Source organism: Notolepis coatsorum (assembly GCF_963971535.1).
Source record: "Notolepis coatsorum genome assembly, chromosome: 8".
In the NCBI taxonomy this organism is placed as follows: Eukaryota; Metazoa; Chordata; class Actinopteri; order Aulopiformes; family Paralepididae; genus Notolepis; species Notolepis coatsorum.
Genome location: NC_140172.1, coordinates 49,180,928 through 49,193,839, shown reverse-complemented (window position 1 = coordinate 49,193,839; position 12,912 = coordinate 49,180,928).

Genomic DNA, 12,912 nt, shown 5'->3' with positions numbered 1-12,912 from the left:
TGAATCTTCGGTAGAAGTTTGCGAACCCGAGGAAGCTCTGTAGCTCCTTCCGAGAGGTGGGTTCCGGCCACTCCTCCACGGCCCGGATCTTGCGAGGGTCAGCTCGGGTCAAGCCGCTCTCCACGATGAAGCCCAGGTAATCGACGGAGTCGGAGTGAAATCGGCACTTCTCTGCCTTGACGAAGAGCCGATTGTGGAGGAGGCGCTCCAGCACACGGCGGACATGCTGGATGTGTTCCTCGAGGGTCTTGGAGAAAATGAGGATGTCGTCTAGGTATACCACCACAAACTCCTCCAGCATGTCACGGAGGACGTCGTTCATGAGCGCCTGGAATACCGCCGGAGCGTTGGTGAGGCCGAACGGCATTACCAGGTACTCGTAGTGGCCCCTGGGAGTCTTGAAGGCGGTCTTCCATTCATCGCCCTCTCGGATACGGACCAGATGGTAGGCACTCCGGAGGTCCAGCTTGGTAAAGACGGTAGCCTGGGTGAGAGGCTCGAAGGTGGAGTTCATGAGAGGAAGAGGATACTTGTTCTTAATGGTGATCTCGTTGAGTTGGCGATAGTCGATGCAGGGTCGAAGGTCTCCATCCTTCTTCCCAACAAAAAAGAAACCGGCCACCACCGGGGAGGAGGAAGGCCGAATGAGGCCTGCTTCCAAGGACTCAGAGATGTACTTATCCATCGCTGCCTTCTCAGGGACGGTCAGACTGTAGAGGCGGCTGCCGGGAAGGGGAGCCCCAGAGCGGAGGTCAATGGCACAGTCGTAAGGCCGGTGAGGCGGAAGGTCCTGCGCCCGGGACTTACTGAAAACCTCCTCGAGGTCGTGGTACTCGGGGGGTATAGTCGAGAGGTCCGGGGGCAGCTCACAAAGGGATCTCCGGGGCGAGGGACAGGACGCCGCCTGAAGACACTGGGCATGACAGGAGGAGCTCCACCCCCTGATGGTACCGGAGGACCAGGCGATGTGGGGCTCATGCAGCGCGAGCCAGGGCCGGCCCAGGACTACTGGGACAAGAGGGGATCTGGTGATAAAAAACTGGAGTCTCTCAATGTGGTTACCAGCAATGGTGAGAAGGACTGGACAGGTGTGTTGAGTGATGTCAGCCAGGCGGTGCTGGTCCAACGCGAACACCTCCAAGGGTCTCACGAGGTCCTCTAGTGGAATGTTGGCCTGGGTAGCAAATTGAAATCCAGGAAACTCTCGTCAGCACCCGAGTCAATGAGTGCCTCCACCGTCGTCCGTTGGTCCGCCCAGGCCAGGGTGATGCTCATCGGACGGCTAGGTGGTGCACGGTTGTGGGAACGAGAAAAACGGCTCACCAGGATCTCCCGGGGTCCCGGCGAGCCTGGTCTTTTGGCCGGGTGGGGCAGTTGGAGATACGGTGCCCATCCCGGCCGCAGTAGAGACAAAGGCCGGACCTGAGCCTGGCCTCCCGTTCAGCCTGGCTAAGGTGTGAGCGTCCCAGCTGCATGGGTTCCTCCTCGGGCACCGAACGGGAGGGGAAGGAACCACCAGTTGTGGAGGGAGCAGGACGGACCGCAGTACCGTCACGAGTGCGGGGGGTCTGGGGAATGTCTGGGGGTCCCAGTCGGGCTCTCTCACGCCTTCTCTCCCGGAGGCGTCCGTCGATGCGAATGGCGAGGTTGAATAGGTCCTCGAGGGACTCAGGCTCCTCACGGGTCGCGAGCTGGTCCCTTAGAGCGTCGTTGAGCCCCCTCATGAAGGTGAGACGAAGCGCTTGATCGTTCCAACCGCTCTCCGTTGCGGCCAGTCTGAACTCCAGCAAGTAGTCGGTGACCCCGCCACTGCCCTGCCGGAAGGTGCCCAACCGAGCCCCTGGGTCCTGGCCACGAGCTGGGTGGTGGAAAACCCTGCGGAGCTCTGCCACGAAGTCTGGGTAGGAAAAACAAAAATCAGCCCTCATTGACCAGGAGGCAGTAACCCACTGTGCTGCCCGGCCTGAGAGCAGGTTAGTCATGTAAGCCACTCGGGCTCCCTCTGAAGTGAATCGGCTGGGTTGATGAAGAAAAACCAACTCACATTGCATGATGAATGTGGCACAATCCTCGAAGTTACCATTGAACAACCGTGATTCGGAGAGACGGGGCTCCCGAGGTGCGGGATCGGGAGACGCGGGGCCCGCCACGGCTGCGGTCGGTGCTCTGGCCGAGACTCCTGAAGCAGGTGGGGTTACTAGCAGGGCGTTAAATGCTTCACTCAGCGTTTGTAATTGGTGAAGAATATCAGCCTGCTGATTACCCTGGGCTGTCTGCAGGGTAGCCAGAGAGCCAAGGGACTCCTGAATAGGCAGGACCTGGGCTCGGAGCTCCTGTACAGCAGCCGCAGCCGCACCTAACTGTAGGCTGTGGTCGTTGGTCAATTCAATCTGGACCGCCAACGCTGTCCTGACTCTGTCTGTGTCGGCTGAGGTCGTCATGGTCGGGTCGTAATGTTAGGGTTTGAAACCGACCTCAACAGCACGGCACAGACAGGTAGTTCAGAGTTGTTTAGCTACAAATATATTTGAAAGATGACAACTTTTTATAGATCGTCAGGCTGAGGCTGCAGCCACCATGTCCCAGCCCACCCCTCCTCCCTCTACCACCACCGGTCCCAGCCAAGCCCAAAGTCCCTTCACCCTAGCAGCTAGGAAGGATGACAGAGGATAGGGTGAATGAGTGTCACAGGGCTGTGACCCAGTTTGTTGTCAAAGGCCTGCACCCCTTCTCTACAGTGGAGTCCAAGGGCTTTAGGTAACAACTAATCATTCAGTGTATATCGTTTTTTCTATCTTACATTTGTTGTTTATTATAAAAAGTCTATAATTCAGACACATTTAAAACATTGTTGCTGCTGTTGCTGAAGAAATCATATTTATTTATTATATTTATTTATAATGTATTTATAAAGTTATATAAAAGAACATTGTTGCTGCTGTTGCTGAAGAAATAATATTAATTTATAAAGTTATAAATAATAAAGCAATGTCGATTCTGTTCTTAATTAATTGTCTTTTTTTCTTGCAAAATTATCAAAAATAACTGATAAGAGTATCGATAAAGTAACGAACCGTTAAGCAGTATTGATAAGAGTAGTTGTTAGGGTTTGAAACCGACCTCAACAGCACGGCACAGACAGGTAGTTCAGAGTTAGCCAAACACTAGGGCGTATTTATTACTGAACCAAAAAATTTGCCAAAAATCCAAAACAGAATTAACAAATAGGAGAATGCCTTCGGCAGAGTTGTCTGCGGCTCTGCAGATCCTCCCGGTGTTAGGTGGGGAATCGGCGTAGGCGCCGCTGCGGCTCTGCAGATACTCCCAGATCCAACTCGGAGTGGAAACGGAGAGAGAGAGAGAGAGAGAGTGATCAATAACAGTCCAACTGTACACAGAGGCAGTGCAGTTCAGTCCTCCCTTAGCTGAGTCCAGTATGAAATACAAGTGACGTGATCTTCGGTGTAAACTACACACAAGTTAGCTGAGTCCAGTACAAAATAAAATGGTACTTCTTCAGTGTTATCCAAACACACAAATTAGCTGAGTCCAGTACAAAACAAAAACGGTATTTCTTCAGTGTTATCCAAACACACAAAAACAGATAATCCAAAAAGGTTTGTTTCCAAAAACTCACCAAAGCGCAAACGCATAAGCGGGCAACGAGGCACAGCTCCAAACGGATGATCAAGATATACACCAGCGGAGACTTCCAAAGATGTCCTGGAGAAAAGTAGACGAGGTACAACAACGGGGGGAGACAGGCAGTAGCAGTAGTAATTCAAAACGACCCGACAACGATTGATAGAAGGTCCGAGTATATGAAGCCTCTGGAGCGCTAATTACAAATTACAACAGGTGCGTGATGGAATTGATAATCGCTCCTGAAGCGTGTGGCGGGGAATGGACCAATCATCACAGTACCTTGAAGAAGCGTGTGGCGGGGAATGAACCAATCCTCACAGTAGTAGTATCGATAAAATCCCAACGATCATCGCCCACCCCGGTTGGGGGAAATGCTGCATATACGTATTTAAAAACTGTTTTTTATTAATGGGAAATAATTTCACTACTTCTCCAATTAATACTTTAGATGTTTAAGCATAGCAATGCTCTTTTAAGATCTAAGTTAATGTTCTCTTCCTTTTACTTGTTTTTTTTTTTTATTTTATTTTTTTTTTCATCCGCTCTCTCTGATTTATTGAGGCTCTCTCTTCAGTTCAATACCTTCATATTATTCATGGGTTACTATAAATTACTATAAATTACAAGTTCATATAAAATGTAAGTGATTAAGGCATGACAATGGAAGCTTATTTTTGGTCTTTATTTTTAGTTTATCTCATTTAAATTTTTATTTATTTATTTTTTACGGGTAAGTGGCCAAGCCACAGTCGACATTCTACTTATGGTAGAATTTAGAGTGTTAGATCCTATGGTATACATAGGAATGTTAAGGATAATTGGATCATTCTGGGATATCCGGTGGTGCAAGGGAGAGAGTCATACGCAAAGGTTGTGTTCATGACGGCACGGTGGTGTAGTGGTTAACACTGTCGCCTCACAGCAAGAAGGTCCAGGGTTTGATTCCCGCTTGGGGACCAGGTTTCCATGATGCCAGTTACCCAGGTGGGGTATCTCCCAGGCCTTTCTGTGTGGAGTTTGCATGTTCTCCCCGTGCTCGCAAGGGTTTCCCCCCCGATAAGATAAACCCAATGGAAAAACATGCACAACAACAAGATCGCTAACGCTGTGGCGTCCTTGACGAAGACGGACAGGAGCACTTGGATTGGTCCCCTGGCGCGGCTCACGTTGACGCCTGTCTGCTCCCGGCTGCCCTTGGGGGGGAAGGACGACGGGATGGGTTAATCGCAGATACGAATTGCATGCATGCATCGCATGTGTGCCAATTGATGACCTCGGAGCAGGTCCTAAATTATTATTATCCTGTACGACTCTCGGTGGGAGGGAAGGGTAGGGGATTTTTATTTGTATATATGTATGTTTTTAAGCTCGGCTCTCAACGGGACCTCACTAGTGGGATGTATATCTATTATTGCCTCGCACTCTAGAAGCATTACCAAAAATTACAATGCAACATGTATAGACTATGGCTAGTTTGAATATAATGATATGGAACACCGGGGGAATAAATAACCAACTCAAACGCAAAAGCGTGCTCACACTGATGAAAAAAGAACATGTGGACATTGCTCTGCTAAGCGAAACACACATTCTAGGGAAAGACATAGGTAAATTAGCGGACAACATATACCATAATATCAGTCACTCCTCTATTGGTACGAGAACTCGGGGTGTAGCAATAGTCGTTAAACGTAAGTTGAATATTGTACTAAAGGGAGTATGGTCTGATGTAGAAGGTCGGATAACTATAGCTAAGATTGAACATAAGAACAGGAAAATAGCGTTGATAGCGGTATACGCCCCAAATTTGTACGAAGAAGATTTCTTCACTACACTAACCAATGCAATGTTAGACATTCCCGATTACTCATTTATAATAGGAGCGGATTTTAATGCCATCTGGAACCCAAGGATAGACAAATCTTACCTCGCCTTTTCCAGCGAACAAAAGAATTCATCGAAGGCATTAAAGGATTGGTCAAAGATTACAGGTGTAAAGGACTTATGGCGGTTACTTAATCCCACGACCCGAAAGTACTCTTGTCGATCTGCGAGACATAAGACACTATCCAGAATAGATTATGTCTTTGCATCACAGAGACTATTTGATAATTATGAAGTGGAAATGATACCCAACGCACTATCAGATCACTGTTATTTACTCCTTAAAGGTACATTTGGTATACTATCCTCCCGAGCCCCAAGATGGCGATTTAACTCGTTGCTGCTTAACAACAAGGAATTCATTACACAACTCAAAGAAGCTCTTATAGTATTCCAACGGGAGAATGCAAACTCGGTGCAAGACCCCAGAATAATATGGATGTCGGTAAAGGGAATGATCAAAGACTTCACGGATAGCTTTTCCTCCAAAATGCGCAAGAATCAAAACACAAAACTGGATGAGCTGGAAACGCTTTACTCAACGTTATTTAATTCTCTGAAATACAACAACTCAACTCGACTAGAAAATCAAGTTAACGTACTAAAAATAGAGATCAATGCCATATACAGACAACAATCGGAAATACAAATACGCAGCACAAGACAACAGCAGTACTCCCATGGTTCCAAACCCAGCCACCTATTAGCCATCCGATTAAGAATTAATGCAACATTTGCAGATATAACTACCATTAGAGCACAACAAGTACTTGTAACAGATCCTGTAAAAATAAACGATACATTCAAAGTATTCTACTCCGACTTATATAAATCAGAAATGACCTTCGATCAAAACAAAATGGACACATTTCTTAATCAAATTATTCTCCCTAAACTTTCAGAGGATGACGCTAAACAGTTAGAAATACCGATCACACTAGAGGAACTCAAGAAGGCCATAACCGCAATGAAAAGTGGTAAGGCTCCAGGAAGAGACGGTTTCCCATCAGAAATGTACCTTTCTTGTTGGGACATAATTGGCCCCTTATTACTAAATATGATCTTATACTCAGTCAAGGAGGGGAACTTCCATAAAATTGACAATATTGCACTCATAACAGTCCTCCTTAAAAAAGACAAAGACCCCAACGAGTGCGGTAGTTATAGACCTGTAAGCCTCCTCGGAACAGATATCAAACTGTACTCTAAGGTATTAGCCATCAGATTACAAAAGCATATGACGTCTTTAGTTCACCCGGACCAAACTGGCTTCATAGGAGGCCGCCTGATCACTGAGAACATAAGACGTATACTGCACGTACTTGATGCCGACAAGGAGGACACCATACCTAAGGCGATGCTGTCCCTGGATGCTATGAAGGCCTTTGACAGGCTGGAATGGTCGTATCTGTGGGCAGTGCTAGAAAGGATGGGGTTAGGAAAAGGATTCATCGATATGATTAAAGTATTATACAAAGACCCATCGGCCATGATTACAACAGGCACAATCATCTCTGAAATATTTCCGGTATCACGCTCTGCCAGACAGGGTTGTCCTCTTAGTCCCGGACTGTTCAATCTATCATTAGAGCCTTTAGCACAATATATAAGACAATCCCAATCCATCGAACCTATCGTAATCAAGGGCACACAACAAAAAATTTGTTTATATGCGGATGATGTAATATTGTTCATGAAAAACCCCAACACCACATTGCCTCATCTGCTCAAGTTGATTGAGGACTTTGGTGATTTATCGGGATTTAAGATAAATTGGCCGAAGTCGGCTTTCCTTCCACTTAACACCCCTGCAAAAAAAGATACAACCCTCCCAGGACAGATACCGATGGTAAAACATTTCAGATGCTTGGGAGTGGAAATATTCCCTACCATAAGACAAACGGTGAAGCACAACTACACAAAAATCCAAAACAAAATCAAAGACGACCTTGATAGATGGGCAAAACTTAAGAACACAGTACAAGCACGGATATCAATAGTTAAGATGGATGTACTACCTAAAATCAACTTCTTCTGTTCAATGCTACTGTTACCCCCTCCAGAGGGTTACTGGAAAAGATTACACTCCTCCACATACAAATTTATTTGGAATAACAAACCACCACGTATAAAAAGATCCACCGCACAGAGAAATAAAGCAGATGGTGGCATGGCATTTCCAGATTTTTTCCTATATTTTAAGGCGTACTCATTAAGTCCATTGACAACATGGTTTGACTCCCAAGTATTAGCATCTTGGAGAAAAATAGAAGAAAACATAGTAGCCCCACATAGACTGAAGGACATAGCATACACTAAACTACCAATCAAGCACTGTGAACGAAAATTTGGCCCCATAATTACTCATGCGATCCGGATATGGCGTGAATCACAAAAAAAAAATCCTAACCCACAAGAATGGCACAATCATACTCCCTTATTCAATAACAATGCTCTCTTAATTGGAAAACGACCTATAAGATTCCCTATATGGGAAGAGCAAGGCATACACTCATTAGGGGATGTTTTTAACAAACAGGGTTTTTGTAGTGATAAAGAAATACGCAAAAAATTTAATCTCACCAAGTCCACATGGCTTTTTCACAAACAGTTAGAGCTATGTTTGAAGTCTCACGGTGTTCCATTAGACAGACCAATTGAACACCACAGATACCACAAATTCTTCTACTCAAGAGAGACATCGAGAGGTTTTGTTTCAGAATTTTATCATCAATTACTAACGTCCTCGTATGAAACCCTCCAACTTGACTCTGTCTGGAGGAGGGATATACCAGACCTGGAAAATGACTTTGATTGGCAAGGAGCCTGGGCAAATGTCCGACTTACATCAAGGAACCCGGATCATCAACAAATCAATCTTAACTATATTCACAGGACATACTTGACTCCTATAAGACTGTGCCGAATGGGGCTCAAACAAGATTCCAAATGCACCCAATGTACAAATGGGGACGAAGGGACATTTATGCACATGTATTGGGACTGCTCACCAGTTAAGGCATTCTGGAAAGATGTGACCCAACAAATATCAAAACTCGTATCTTGGAATATACCTGTACACCCCTCGGTATTGCTGTTGAATGATGTTTTTGAGTTTGCAGTGAATCCACAGCTAAAGAGATTGGTTTTATCGGGTATCACAGTAGCCAAAAAGCTGATCGCATCACGCTGGTTTCAACCGGAAAAAATGTGCCGTAAAGTTTGGTTTCTTACATATCTCGATGTAATTTACCATGAAATATCTACAGCAAGAATTCTGGGTCTCAATGAATCCAAAATGTCAATGTGGTTAGAAGTGGTGGAGAGAATAAAAGCTAGCTTATAATGGTAGTGTCTGGTTAGGTGCGAGGGATAGTGGAGGTACTTCTCAAGGTGGGGTCCGGGAGGGGGGGGTTCGAGCTGAGCATATGTGTGTAGGGTTTTTTTTTTTTTAGATAACAGGTATTATGGGTATATCTTATATAAAACAACTAACCAAAAGGTGATCTCATTGGATGTGCCCTGACAATTAATGCTTGTATATCTTATCGTGTGTTGTCATGTTTGTTTATATGTTTGTTTAAAAAATAATAAAAAAATTAAATACAAAAAAAAAAAAAATCCTAACGATACCCATCCCTAGGTAGAACACATATATTTTGAATGCCTTCGGCAGACTTCAAATGAGCCATTTTAATCTAGATTAATCTAGATTAACTCCAGGATTGCAGATAGATTAATCTAGATTAAAAAAATTAAGCTATGCCCACCTCTAGTTAGATTTGATCTTTATTTACACACACATTTGTAATAACAAAAAAAAACGAAAACGAAATAAAATACAAATAACATTTAATATATCTTCCTATGGAAGCAATAATCAACATAGCTCAAGACAAATGGTTTTGTTTGAGAAGGGACAGAAAGAAGCAAAGCTTATCTGGTCCTGCCCCTTCCTTACAATATCATATTATTATTAGTGCTGTCAGGCGATTAAAAAAATTAATCTAATTAATTACAGGATTTGCAATTAATTAATCTAATTAATCGCATTTTAATCACATAACCATTTTATGCCTGATATTCTATATTATATAATCATATTTCAAATTGCATGTGTCCGGATGGCAGAATTCAGTACTGTATCTACAAAACCTTCTGTTTAATCATCTTCCATCTATTAATTTGCTTAGATTTTTCAGGTCTGGTCAATTTGAGCATGGTGTTATATTCACAGTCAAAGATACAAAAACATTTATTGATATTCTCATTTGGTTCATTACAATTTACTCAAAATAAAATTTTCATTCAATCAATCACCGCGCAGATTGATTGATTGAATGAAAATGTTATTAACAGATTGCAGAATGGGTACAATACAGTACGTCACACAATTGTTAAGGGGATGCAGACCAGGGTGCAACTTGCACCGTGCAATCCATTTGTGGATCTAGCCCACAGTATTTCTGACACTGGGAATACATTCCCTGAGATTCATAGATGTCCCTAGAATCAGATACCAAGAACATGCAAATGGACCATATTAAAAAATAAAAAAGTCTGTAAATGTGTATTCTACATTCTTATGGAATGAATGAGATACAAAAAAAATATTATTTAAAAAAAAAAAAAAAAAAAAAAAACTTTTTTTTTGTAATTAATTTTGAGTTAATTTTCATAACGCGATAATTTGCTGTGTAATTAATTAATCTAATTAACGCGATAAACTGACAGCCCTAATTATTATCTGTAATAAGTTATCTATCAATAGTTAACTAACGTAGCTACTAAACCATGAGGACTTGGATGTCATTAACCAGCATTTGTGTCAGCTAATCATCAGAAAAATATGAATTGTCCCCCCCAATAATATGTGCTATCAAGAGTAGTGTATCTACTCCCACTCTGTAATTCTAGTTTTGAAATACTCCTAAAAGCTTCATTTGCGTATTCAAATAATTAAAATGTTCTACCGGGGGACGATGCCCCCGGACCTTCCTACTCTGTGTCCCCCCCAAACTTGTCATGAGATCTGCAGCCCTGACCATCCCCCCTGGGTTTTTGACCTACCTCTGCCTGGACTACTTGAACATTCTTATAATAAAATACCAGTCTTCTTAGAACAGAGCTAAGGTACGGCCATTTATAAATCAAAAGGACGGTGAAAAAGTTATTCATGCCTTTATCTCAAGCTGACTTGACTACTGTAATGCACTCCTTATCGGCCTCCCGAAAAGAAAACACATCGACTCCAACTCATTCAAAACTCTGCAGCCATAATAGGCTACTAACTAGAACGAAGAGGAGATACCACACCAGTCCAGTATTAGCTAACCTACACTGGCTTCCGGTAACATTTAGAATCGATTTCAAGGTCCTCCTCCTTATATACAGCACTAAATGGAACAGGACCAAGCTACATTGCAAAGTCAACTACAGTATGTGCCTTCTAGAATATTACGATCATCTACTACTGTTTTTTTTTTTTTTTTTTTTTTTTTTTTTATTGCAAAACAAAAATTATTAAAAGTCAGTACTCAACACACAATGCATAATGAAACTTTCAGTAAAGGTGGTTAAAATACATGCAAGTACAGAAACAAGATAAAACAAAAATAGTCTATAATAACATTTTAACCGTATACAGTGTATATCCAGCGAAATTACAATTATATAAATGTTAGTATATAATATACCCCTAATACCTATTTTCTAAAACCCTACACACATATGCTCCAGCTCAAACCCCCCCCCTCCCGGACCCCCTCTTGGATAGTACCTCCATTATCCCTCACTCCTAACCAGACACTACCATTATAAGCTAGCTTTTATTCTCTCCACCACTTCTAACCACATTGACATTTTGGATTCATTGAGACCCAGAATTCTTGCTGTAGATATTTCTTGATATATGGTTTATTGAAGGTTCCCAACCACAGCCAAAATCCGGGACGCAGCCTTCGCAAATATGCACCTATGGACATTAATTAGGAAGGCTAGATCTGTAAATATTTTTTTAAATAAGCTAAAAACGTACCTCTTCACCTTAGCCTTATAATACACTCCCTAACCACTCTTTTAGCCTGGGCCTAACCACTATTTTAGCCTGGGCCTAATCACTCTTTTAGCCTGGCTCTAACCACTCTTTTACCCTGGCTCTAACTACTCTTTTAGCCTGGCCCTAACCACTCTTTTAGCCTGGCTCTAACCTCTCTTTTAGCCTGGCCTTAACCACTTGTTTAGCGTGGCCCTAACCACTCTTTTAGCCTGGCTCTAACCTCTCTTTTAGCCTGGCCTTAACCACTCGTTTAGCCTGGCTCTAACCACTGTTTTAGTCTGGCTTTAACCATTCTTTTAGCCTGGCTTTAACCACTCTTTTAGCCTGGCTCTAACCACTATTTTAGCCTGGCTCTAACCACTGTTTTAGTCTGGCTCTAACCACTCTTTTATCCTGGCTTTAACCACTCTTTTAGCCTGGCTCTAACCACTATTTTAGCCTGGCTCTAACCACTGTTTTAGTCTGGCTCTAACCACTCTTTTAGCCTGGCTTTAACCACTCTTTTAGTCTGGCTCTAACCACTATTTTAGTCTGGTCCTAATCATTTTAGTCTGGCTCTAACCACTATTTTAGTCTGGTCCTAATCATTTTAGCCTGGCTCTAACCACTCTTTTAGCCTGGCTCTAACCTCTCTTTTAGCTTGGCTCTAACCTCTCTTTTAGCTTGGCTCTAACCTCTCTTTTAGCCTGTCTCTAACCACTCTTTTAACCTGGCTCTAACTAGATTCAAGATTCAAGAGTTTTATTCATCACATACATACTAGGGCATACAGTGAAATGCGGTTTGCCATGCCTGCTTCGATGCCTGCTTTGTTAATAAATCGCGTGTCTAGACTGTATGACATAATGTTACGTTTTTTTTCAAATGTATCCAAGAGTAAACATCCTAACCATGTCACAACAGCAGTCATAGTGTATATTTTCAGCAATACGTTTGTTTACCAATAGGTTAAAGTGTTATTAGTGAGATTTTAGCTTTTGAAATGTCATAATATTTTCGTGGCGATCGGCCATTTTGAATCACCGGATGATGATGATTTTTTGTCATATGAGCACAGGGCATCCAGAGCTCTCAATTAGCGCTGACATTTAAAAAGAAACTACAGTATTCTAGCCTCCTGCAAGCAAATGACTTGTGTATGAATCTTTTAAATTTCTCTTATTTCTCGGGATACTACAAAACTGAACGTTATTGGCATAGATTGGAGCGCAGTTAGTGTGCCTATCTTCTGTGAACATTTAGCAACAATCCGCATTGCAAACGGATTTAAAATGGCGGACCTGCCGTCAAAAATAAAAAGCTGACTGTATTTACAGTAGATTTAA